The sequence below is a fragment of the Colobus angolensis genome, unplaced genomic scaffold (assembly GCF_000951035.1).
Source record: "Colobus angolensis palliatus isolate OR3802 unplaced genomic scaffold, Cang.pa_1.0 Scaffold38, whole genome shotgun sequence".
Lineage (NCBI taxonomy): Eukaryota > Metazoa > Chordata > Mammalia > Primates > Cercopithecidae > Colobus > Colobus angolensis.
The window spans coordinates 4,195,477-4,207,687 of NW_012117154.1; the positions used below are offsets into that span (position 1 = coordinate 4,195,477).

The 12,211-nt window shown below is 41.0% G+C and overlaps 1 protein-coding gene and 1 long non-coding RNA gene across 2 annotated transcripts in view; both read right to left on the minus strand.

Annotated features, from left to right (window-relative positions):
• Nucleotides 1-9,507, minus strand: part of LOC105520368 — a 12,743-nt gene extending 3,236 nt beyond the window's left edge. The window contains exons 1-2 of the long non-coding RNA XR_001003125.1: nucleotides 9,399-9,507; nucleotides 8,202-8,303 (exon numbers count right to left, since the gene is read on the minus strand). This is a non-coding gene — a long non-coding RNA (uncharacterized LOC105520368). The remainder of the gene's footprint in view (nucleotides 1-8,201; nucleotides 8,304-9,398) is intronic.
• The window catches only part of DSCAM (Down syndrome cell adhesion molecule), an 849,899-nt gene that overhangs the window by 613,038 nt on the left and 224,650 nt on the right, over nucleotides 1-12,211 (minus strand). The window lies entirely within an intron of this gene.

A 12,211-nucleotide genomic window follows, 5' to 3' on the forward strand; every position in this document is an offset into this window, starting at 1 on the left:
TAAAATTCAGGAAAGGGGAAAACTACTTTTTATATCAACTACCAACACAATGACAAAATTTCTAAAAAGGACAAAAGACTTTTAAATACTCAATTGATGCATTGCTATTTTAGGTCGTGTTTCCTTTACATTTACCAGAATATTACTGGAAGCCCACAGTTATCACCTGCCTCCTATTTTCTTACCCCTTGACTTTCACCTGACCCCTGAAGTCAGCTACTTTCCTGACTTTAAAGACAAAAAGAAAAGGATTTGAGCATCTGCCCACTGTTGGACGTATACAAAAAAAGGTGTGCTTCAATGGAAAACGCCACAATTTCTAGACTCTAGAGGTGATCACATTCTAAGTTTTCACTGTCTTTGAGTTACATTACAAACCTGTAGGTTGTAGGTAACTGATGAGCACCACAAATTCCGCCCCTCTCATAGGGGTTTAATTGGTTTCCCTCCCCACTGACACCATTCCCATGGAAAAACCAGTTTTGACTCTATTTGCATATTCATTTCACTATTGCTGACAAATAAATGGTTTTGATCCCCATTTCAACTGGTTATAACATTTTCCTAGCTCCCTCACTGAATGAGTTAAATAAAATCTTTAATGCATGTTCATTTGTCCATCTGCAGGAGGTACAGCCCACCTGAATACCACCAGCACGAGGGGTCTAGTTGGAGGCTGGACTGGACAGCTCCTCTAGGCAGCCTACACTTGACCACAGTCAGTGCTTTAGGCTTGAGACCAAAAGTGGAGCAAACTCAGCTCTGTCTTCCCAGTCGTGCTTTCCTCTGAGCTGGCTCCAAGTCTGCCCCCAGGAAATATCTGTTCAGCATTAAAAGCACTTAACACTGATTTGTATGTACACGATACAAAAAAAAAAAGAAATCAGCATTAAAGGTTATAATGTGCTCATTCTTTGTCATATAATTGGACCTAATAAAGAAACATCACATTAGTTACCTAGTAAATTTCTACTTATTACTAAATTAATAGCTATCCTCACATACATCAAATATTGTCAACACTTTCCTGGAAGCTACTGCCACCCGCAAATTGAGTCAATCAAAGAATTAATTGAAGTAAAATGACTCCTGTCCAGCAGAATGGATGTGAGATGCATTTACTCGTTCTATCAAATCCTTCCTTTTCCAGAATGTATCATTTTCAAAGGAGATCTGAAGCGGAGCCCTGGCTTACTCATTGAAGACTGCATAAAATATTTTGAAGCTATTCAGAAAAAAAAAAAAAAAAGCATTAAAAACAACTTTCATATTGGAGGTTAAGTGGCAGAAATCTTTTTAGAGCCAAGTTCCTCTGTTTTGTATGCTATTTCCTGAGTGCAGTGAACTTACTAAGCACTTTGATGTAGCAAAAATTGTGATGTGCATATGTACAAATGATCCAAACACAGCAAAAAGCAGCTAAAAAAATCAATAAAGCGGCTTTTTAACAAATGCATTCCGAACTGGATCAAAGAGATAGCCTGGCAGCTACATGCTACTGATCTAACACTCATTACATTTTCATTTCAAGGAAACATCTTTTGCAACAGAAAGGTGAAGTCTGTCTGTAATGAGCTTCTTCTAAGGCAGGAGGAAAGCTTCTTTTTAAATAGGAACTAAATAAATATGGGGCCTGTGTGGGTCTCTGCAAACAAATCGGTGCGGAGGGGCTCGCCTTTGAAAGAAAGGCCTCTACAAATTCCAAGAGGGAGCTTTTCATTGATTTTTCCATCTTCCTCACTGTCCTTCCCCAGAATAGACTTTCAGATGTAAATATGTGGTCAAGAGCAAACACTTGCCTACGGATAGTGGTATTTTTGTTTTGTTTTGTTCTTTAAGGTATAGTCACTGGGAACTGGGAGCTGTAAAAGTTTACCTGTATCTGATTTGATAATGATATTCACCATTGATCCTATAGCCCAAGGGAGGGGGCCCTTTCAGAATGTTTCCACGCACACAAGATTTTTTTCAATGAGTTCACCCAGGTTTGTTTGTCTTTCAATCTTCAGGTGGCGATAAGCCTTGAGAACGGTTTTTTGCCCTGTGTTCTGATCACATACACACATTCCAGGTTATCTTACCCAGGGCTTCCTACCTAACAGGGACATTCTTGCCTCTCGCAAAATGCTGTGTCAATTAGATTTTTGTGCCGATTCTCCTTTTGCCCCTCAGCCTCTCCACATCTCATTTTCCCATTTTACTAACATGAAAACTCATCATTGCTTGTATCACCGGGTTAAAATAAAACATAACTGACTCTCAATTAGCTTCTGGCAATATGACAGAAGGAGGAAATAGATGAAAAAAGCTTAGAGACAGAAAAATCTTTTTTTAAATTTTTTTTTGTTTAAGAACTCCCTCATGCAAACATCTATCTAGAATAAAATGTCACCAGCACTGTTGTAAGATCGGATCAAAAAAAAAAAGTAAGACTTTCCATGTTTTGGCCAGGCCCTTAGAACAGAGGCGGGGATTACCAAAGTAGGAAAACAGAACAGCCTCATCTCCAGGTGGGGTGAGAGGCACCTGGACAGCATGACCATGTGAATGACACTTCGGAGGAGAGTCTTCTGGAATGCAAAACATTCCCCCAAAGAAAAGAATGAAGCCTGACAGGAGATGAAAGCCATTGCCCAGCACTTTTGAGTTCCTAAATAACCTACCAGAAGAGCTAAGAAAAATTGCTCTTAGCATTTTCTTAAAGAAAAAAAGACAGATTAGATTATGGAAGAGAAAACCTTTGTGTGCATACACATCCAAACACACGTCCACACAAACACACACTCATCACTCCAACCTTCCAGGCACCTGCAAATTGGGAAATATCTCCAATACATTTTGAAAGAAATGAGGTGTAAGTAATTGAATGATATTCCTAATAGCTTATTCATACCAGTTATTTTATAAGAAACATAGAGAAAATACTCTGATTATATAAAGTGAGCTTTTATAATCTAAGAGTATATTTATTATGTTAGTTGCTGTGTTGACATAAATAGGTATTATACAAATACATTCTCACCATAAAAAGGCAAATAGTATATACATTTTGAAGTTAAACGTTTAGTTTAAATCATTGTTATTTAGGTGTCTGAATGTGAAAATAATGAACATTTATGAACGATTTCTGAAACAGGAATGAGGAACCTGAAAAAATGAGAGATGATTATGAAGTTTAATTGATACTCAGCTCAAAACAAAATTAATACAAGAGTCAGAAACCAGGGGCCAGGCGCGGTGGCTCACGCCTGTAATCCCAGCACTCTGGGAGGCCGAGGCGGACAGTTCACAAGGTCAGGAGTTCAAGACCAGCCATGCCAACATGGTAAAACCCCGTCTCTACTAAAAATACAAAAAAAAAAAAAATTTGCCGGGCGTGGTGGCACACGCCTATAATCCCAACTACTTGGAAGGCTGAGGCAAGAGAATCACTTGAACCCAGGAGGCAGAGCTTGCGGTGAGTGGAGATCACGCCATGACACACCAACCTGGGTGACAGAGCAAGACTCTGTCTCAAAAACAAAAGCAAAAAGCTCTTAGAAAGAGCTAGAAATCACAGAGATATACATAGAGACTAACTGTCCACATTTTCCAAAAGAAAATGAAATATCTTGGGGAATAAGAGAAAAACATTATATAAAGATGCATTACAATGTATAATACAGTAATACTTAAATTCTCCAGAAACCAGCTATCCAGGCACCTTCCTCATATGGAAGAGTCACTCAACAAAGGCCCACCATCCTGTGTCTAGCAGGCTCCTTTTTCACTGCCTCAGATGAGATTCCACGTTTCTCATCTCTGGCTTCCCTCCTAAAAGCTCTCTCAGGGCCTTCTCCAGTCTTTTCCGGAGTGCAAGTCCTCATCCTAAACCTGCTCAGTTAGAATCTCTCTCTGCCCTGCACCCACCCCAGTCACCCACTGAAGGCGGATCCTGCTGCAGGAGCTGGGAGCCCCCACTCTGTGGCCTTCTCAAGGATGTCATTCCTTCTGTTCTTTTATCTTTCTTGTATCTGCACCACGATATCTTATTCTCCATTGAATCATCGTACTCAGTGTGCAGACATGCTTGACTGTATCTCATCTTTACAAAAAACTCATAAACAAATAACAGCAACAAAACCAAATACCCTGTAGCCGGCATTCTCCTTTACTGCTGCCCCATTTTTCTCTCAATTTTCCCCACGCAATCTTTCTCACGTCTTCCTCCTCTCAGGAAATGGGAAACCCTATTCACTTACATCTAGTAGTCTCTCTTTGAAATTAAGCACATGTTTATCAGTAGTTTAAATCTTTAGTATTTACGGGTCCAAATTTGAAAAAATATGGACTTTACACAATTTCTGATAGATGAATGAGTAACCAGAAAAAAATGAGAGATGTTTATGGAATTCAACAGATACAGAACCCAAAATAAAATTATTGTAAGACTGATTCCTGAGGGCCGGGCACGGTGGCTCACGCCTGTAATCCCAGCACTTTGGGAGGCCGAGGCGGGCAGATCATGAGCTCAGGAGATTGAGACCATCCTGGCTAACATGGTGAAATCCTATCTCTACTAAAAACACAAAAAATTAGCCAGGCATGATGGCGGGAGCCTGTAGTCCCAGCTACTCGGGAGGCTGAGGCAGGAGAATGGTATGAACCCAGGAGGCGGAGCTTGCAGTGAGCTGAGATCACACCACTGCACTCCAGCCTGGGCAACAGAGTGAGACTCTGTCTCAAAAAAAAAAAAAAAAAAAAATGATTCATGACTTTTAGGAGGGAAGGCAGAGTTGAGAAATGCCAAATTGAATCACAGGGGGTGCACAGGGGAGTGTTGCTCAACCCAGGAATATTCTTGATTTTATCATCTTCCTGCCTCATCCCTGCCCTCAGCCCATGTCAACACACCCATCAGCAGGTCCTGTTCCTGCTATCTGAAAATGGATCTCACATCTCTCCACTCAGCTCTACTTCCAGTTGAGGTCACCATCATCCCTTATGTAGACACCTGAAATAACCCCCTATCTGATCCCATACTTTCCCCTCTGCAGTGTACTGCTCATCTGCACCCATACTTTCCCCTCTGCAGTGTACTCCTCATCTCTAGTAGCAAGTGTGATCTTCTTCACCCACTGTGTCAAACCCTATGTTATACTCCTTCTTAGAACTCTTTGGTGACTTTCCATTGAAATTAGAATAAAATCAAAATCCTCTCCACTGTCTCCCAGCCTCTGGTGATCTGCATCACATCTCTTGTCAACCTTGTCTTCTTTTTAGTTTCACTCAGCTCCAGCCATGCTGTCTTTTTGCATTCCTCTTTGACACCACTTATGTGGCTCATTCTTTCTCATTCTGTTGGACATAGAGAGAGACCTTCCTGCTTCCCTAATCTAAAATAGAATATAAGCTCCTTAAAGGCAGGGGGTTCATTGCTACCAAGTTTTCCATAGTATTTCCAAAGCATCGATCGCATAGTGGATGCTAAGTACATACTTGCCGCTAAAATGGTAAAGAATCAGGAGAACAGAAGAAATAAAACTTCTCAATGGGGTCAAAACAAGTAGTACAAAGCAAATGTTATAAAACTTGAAAACCTGATTCATAAGAAAGCTTCTTGAGTTTATGAATGTTTTCTTTAAACATCAAGAAAACAACTTAAATTAACTGGGGACCTGGTTTCCATATTCTCAGCCTAGTAGGAAGGGAGAAAGAGCTCCAGTTGCCCCCCAAGTAACAGATTCTAACTGAGAGATACACCAACTGAGGACAGAAGTCGTATCTACTTCATGAGCTTTGTGTCCCTAACATCTAGTACACTGCCTCTCCACAACAGACAGCCACATGTTAGTTGAATAAATGGACAAGTAACTCTAATAACCTGTGCCAAATAGAAGTGAATGCAAAGAACTAGGAAAGGACACAAAAAATCGATAACAGATGTAGGCTGGGAGATCATGATAGCCGAGTGAGCCAAATCTGAAAAATTACGTAGCATTAGAACATGTGGAATAGGCAAGAAAAACTGTCCACTCTATGAAAACCACAAGTGCAAATCCAACTTCTTCCACCCCAACTATATGAGTAAATATGTTGCAGAAAGCCTGAACAATTCTGTGAGTCTTCTCTAAAATCACTTGGGATTTTAAAAGCTAGTCATTTTCTTTAAATATGCAATTTAAAGACTCAATTACCGTCAGTATAGGTTTGGATTCTTCCTTTTCTATATGCAGTCAACCATACTTAAGTCACCTTGAAATACAACAAAAGCAAAACCCTTACTCAGAGGACAACAGTAATAGCGACGACTTTACATATGTCTGTAAGATGTTGTAATTTAGCCAACACTTGCGCTTAAACTACTTTATCATCCACAGTGCATCTGTAAGTAGAGACACTGTCTCCATGATTCAGACCTGAAAGCTCGGATTTGGAGAAGCACAGGTATTTATGCATGGTTGCCTAGAGAAATCGAACCATTATTTGGATTCAGATTTACTAACTTTAAATCAGCTGTTGCCCACCACCTAAGCATGCCGTAACTACTCTTCCCCATTCTTGGACAGATTTTCTCTGCTGTGTTTTTGTCTTCTTTTCTACCCTGCTGGGGAGGCGCCAGAAGGAAACTTGAAGAACCCCAAAGTTGTGTGTCAGTGTATGCCAAGAATGATTCAGATGGTGCATTTTACCACTTTGTATACCATCTTGTTGTGTATTTAGTGTGGCTCAGTAAATCACACAACCCCAGCACAATGAAACCACAAATAATTTGTGTCTTTTGTCTTTGTTTAGATAGAAAAGATCATCCATAAAATGACCAAATATGTTGGAAGCCCAACCCTCTTTTTCTGATCCATACTTCAATAGCTTAACTGAATTCAGCAGAGTAGCATTATTAGAGAAGTAATGAATCATAACAGTTGGGATCATGAACCCTGGAGCCAACTTGCCTTTGTCAAAGCCTGGCTCCCCGACTTAGCAGATGAGAGAATTCTGACAAATGATTGCACCTCTACAAGCCTCAACTGCACTTCTACAAATTACCGTACGTCTACAGGCCTCTTTATTTACGAAATGGAGATAACAGTAGGGTTGTCATCAGAATAAACTAAGTTAAAACAAAGCTCAAAACAGCTCACTGTTTGTTTTTGTAAATAAATTTGTATTAGAACACAGCCAAAATCATTTGTTTATGTATTGTCTGTGGACACTTTTGCACTGCAGTGGCAGAGTTATGTAGTAATAACCTAGATCTCATGGCCCACAAAACCTAAAATACATAGTGTCTGTTCCTTTACAGAAAAAGTTTGTTGACTCTTAATACATGAAAAACATTTAGAATGGTCCATGGAATAAGCGCTTAGCATCTTTTCTTTTCTTTTCCTTTCTTTCTTCCTCTACGTATGTATTTATTTATCTATCTTTTGTTTTATGAGACAGGGTCTTGATCTGTCACCCAGGCTAGAGAGCAGTGGTGCGATCTCAGCTCACTGCAACCTCCACCTCCTGGGCTCAAGTGATCCTCTCAACTCAGCCTACTGAGTAGCTGCAACTACAGGCATGCACCACTATGTGGCTAATTGTTGTATTATTTATTTATTTATTTATTTTATTTATTTATTTTTTTTTGTAGAGACGGGATTTTGACATGTTGCCCAGGTTGGTCTCAAACTCCTGGCCTCAAGCGATCCGCCAGCCTTGGCCTCCCTGGCCACTGCACCCAGTCCTATATATCTATCTTTGTGTGTGTATGTATGTGTAGTGTGTGTGTGTGTGTGTGTGTGTGTGTGTGTTGTGTGATATTACTTAGTCTATAGCAAGTGCTTAGGATGTTTTTTCCACTTCCTGTAATGTAAAATAATTTAATCTCTACTCTTATGCAGAGGCCCAGAGATTGAGAGTCACGGGTCAAACAATTTGGGATTGGACAAGATTATCCTTATACATTTCTTTGAACCCTTCAATTTTAGAAAATTCAAAACCAAATTCGAATAGAAGTAACAGAATTTACTTTGAAAGGCTTTTGAGTCTCATAAAAACGTGTAATTGTGCATTTGAGTGTATAGTCTGTATATCCAGTTAAATGATACCCAGACTCCTTAGGGGAAGATCACACATTCATCAACTATTGAAGTCAGAACTGGCCGTGTCACTTGTTTTTGCCAATGAAACAAGAGAAGAAGTGAAGAAAGAGTTTTAAGAGCTAGTTTGGGACTTACTGTGTTCTCTTTTTCTCAGTGCTCCTGAGATCCAAAATTCCCCAGATGCAGCCTGCTCCCTCAGTGTGGAGGGTCCAAGAGTAAGGACCATGAAAGTCCCAGCTGAGCCACCAGGAGGAATGGAGTAAGCGAGAAATTAATTAGCCTTTGTTGTTTGAAGGTGCTGAAGGTTGTTAGCCTACTACAACATAGCCTATTCTGATTGACACAGTGTTCAATGTCTGCCCTTTGTCCAAAGTATAAAACTTCCCAGGAGAAAAGGAGACAAATCATATTTAATATTAACAATCATATTCATATTTACTATTGGAGTCCTGGCATCTACTATAGAACTTGACATATACATAGAGATTAATAAAAGAAGTTATCTGGTAGCATGTGAATAGTTAATAGAAGAGGTAAATGACAATAGAGACAACATAGATGTTATAATTACTATTAAGGGCTACAAACAAAGAGGGTGCCCTTTATGACCTAGATTCCCTGGGAGGCAAGGAGTAAATGCTAATGGGTGTCTACCATGGAGCCCAACAGGAAGGTGTGTTGGCCGGGAAAGCAGAAGTGAAAAGGAAAGAGAAAGGCTGTACAAACAATTAATTAAGCAGGAAAGCACAAAGTACGTCCAAAATTAGGGAACAGACACATTTGACAGAAGCAGAGGCAGAAGGTTCATACAGAGGTGGGGTAAGAATAAAATCTACATGAAATGCATGCATTGTTGGATAAAACCCAAATTTGCAAACATTTTTTTTGGTTTAAACGGTGTATAGTCAACACTTAAAAATGGTTCAAATTGTGGATTTTATGTTATGTATATTTTAGCACAACAAAGCAATATATTATTATTTTTTTTTTTTTGGATACAGAGTCTCCCTCTATTGCCCAGGCTGGAGTGCAGTGGTGTGATCTCAGCTCACTGCAGTCTCCACCTCCTGGCTTCAAGCGATTCTCATGCCCCAGCCTCCTGAGTAGCTGGGATGACAGGTGCACGAGACCATGCCCAGCTACTTTTTGTATTTTTAGTAAAGACAGGGTTTCACCATGTTGGCCAGGCTGGTCTTGAACTCCTGACCTCAACTGATTCTTCCCTGCTCGGCCTTCCAATGTGCTGGGATTACAGGCGTGAGCCACTGCACCCAGCCAAAGTAATATATTCTAAAAAAAAAAAGAAAAGTTCAGTGTTGATCTATCACCCACCTGGATACAAGGCAGAGAGTTACTGTTCACTGAGCATTTGGCCTTCACTATACTTGTCATTGGGGGGATATAAAAAGTGCATCTAGACCCCATCAGCTTTCCTGGAAGCCTGTACACAAACAAAAATGCTGGCGTCTCAGATGAACATGGTAGAATGTCACCCAAAGGTGGACAGATCATTACAATGTAATTTGATTTTTGAGGGTGTTGGGGGAAGAAAGAATGGGCTCAGAGGTTGGCTATGAAACAAAGTCACCACTTGAAAAACGTAGGTCAGGGCGCCAAGGAGAGGAAGACCCTGGGGGTTGGAACATCTATGTCATCAATCTGGAGAATAAAAGTATTATCATTTTCCAAATTAGATGACATCCACTTTCTCTCTGTGCTTTTCAGCAGTTATGGCCATTAAGGACACCATGTTATGTTGCAGAAATTGTGTATGCCAGCGTCGAACCTTCTGTGCTTACACATTTCAACCAAGTCACTTCATATTATCTGACACGTGGCCCCTCCGCACAGCTCAACAGCTCCCCTCCTCTGCTCCACCAATCTGCAGGTCAGCTAGGCCACAGTGGAGCTCTCTCTGTCCCATGTCATTTGTCTTCTTGTTCCTTATTTGACTCTTGCCAGCAAATCTCACCGCTTGATAATTGAGCCAGCTGCTGAACTGCTCTACCAGCTCACATTCCCTTCCCTAGCTTTCACCATCAGGTCCAGTCTTTCACTCCCACATCTTGCTTCATGCAACCCCTTTTGTTATTTCTTTAAAATAAAATGTGTCTGATTTATGGGCATGGTTTTGGGTGGGATTCTGGGCTTGCACGGGTGATTCACCGTTTTCCTCCCGCTGACTCAGAGCACTCCCGCAACCCAACATAACTTCCTAGTATTGGGTCTACGCTTTTGTCCTGTCCCTCACGCCCCACAGTCATGAAACTCGTGAGAAGGAGTTAAGACACTGAAATCAGTCATGGAAACAGACAATCACTCCGTTCACTCCAGCACATTTAGGTGGTGTTCCATGTTTTCTGGATGATAGAATTTCAGGACTGGGAAGGCCAAAGAAGTCATCAATTTTATCTCCGTCCCAAACTAGGAAGTTATATAGCAACACACATGATCTCTGTGGGCACCCCACTCCCCGTTAGGCTTCCCAGTCACATCAGGATACTTGGGCTTGTAGTGCAGAAGGAAAAATAAAGGGTGATGGTGACAGAGGCCATGGCTTTGACACTATCCTTGCCACATGGGCAAGTTCTTCACACTCTCTGCATCTTGGTACTTTCCTAGTCAAATGTGCGTACAATTCTGACAAAGTCTGCCTCCCGGCGCTACTACGCAGGTTCTGTGAGAAGGTGCATTTGAACAGCACGAGTTCACGCAGCTGAAAAGGGTATCCCTTTATAGGTCTGAGTTTGCAAGGATAGTGCCCTGGGCATGGGGCCTCCAAAGAGCTGTGCTGGCTTCCAAGGCTGCTGACGCCTATGCTGACCCCAGTGCTCAGGGATTCATGAGCCTGTCAGAAATAGGAGGGCAAAGTAATAAATAAAACTACCCCCAAGATGAATCCAGTTATTGTAGCCAACTGATAGAATTTGCCTATACCTGGCTTTACGAATACTCGTCATTCTGTAAATAAATGAAGAGGTGGAGAAAGTCGTTTACAAGAATAAAAGGAAATTGGGTTGGATGGGGGGGTGAGAGGACGGTTGTTTTATATATATATATATATGTGTGTATATATATATACGTATATATATGTGTATATATATATATACACACACACACATATATACACACACACATACATACACACACACAGACAAATGTATTAAAAGACACCCAACTATCACATATATTGGGGAGTTGTTCTGTTCACATAATAAACTGTTTTACACGTATACACTCAGTAAGGAGGTAAAACATATAAAGTGTGAAACAGTTCCTGGGACACAGTATGTGCTCCATAGTAACTGCTGGTTATTATCATCGTTTTCAGTATATCCAACACTGAGCCCAGGATAAAATAACACATTTTGCTTACTGGGAAAACAAGATCCTATGACAGCACTGAACCTGCTGAGCTGGAAAATGCAAGAGGTCTCACTCACTCTTCATTCCTAAGCCAGTGGTTTTCATTCCACCTTGATTGAAAAGCACCTGTGCGGTGCTTTTAGCAAGAACACTAAACTGTGCTGCATCCACAGGAAGCCCAGCGCCACCAGAATGGAAAGACGGATGTGGTCACGTGTGAATCCCTTCAAGAGGCTGTGGGTTCCATTGGCACACTGTGATACCACAAATACTCCATCACTTTAAGCACCAACACTCAATCACCTCCTTAAGGTTTTCATTGGCATCACTTTTCTTCTGTATTTGTCCTAAGGGACTTTATTCTCAGAGATTTTGCAAAAGAGCATGGAAAGAACTTAATTATCCATTTCCTGGTCATTGTCTACATCCATTGTTCCATATTGATTTGCTATCTAAAACTCCCTTTAGGTTGTTCACCGATGTCTTCTCAGCCTGTGGTTCTTCCCTATTTAATACATCATCACCAAAGGACACAAAGGCTGGGTTACAGTTACTTTCATTGATTCCAACCAATGCGATACTTGGGTTTTGGAAGCAGACAGTGGCAGTCTGAAATGACTTTTTCTATTGCATCTGGCAAGTGGTCACGTGAAGGAATGCACGTACCGTATAATCGAATGGCGGTGGTCCTGAGAGGAAGGTGGTGACTTCACAAGGTCTCACAGCAAGACCCACTTTCACATCTGTCTGTGAGTGTGGGGACCCACAGCTCAGATAAA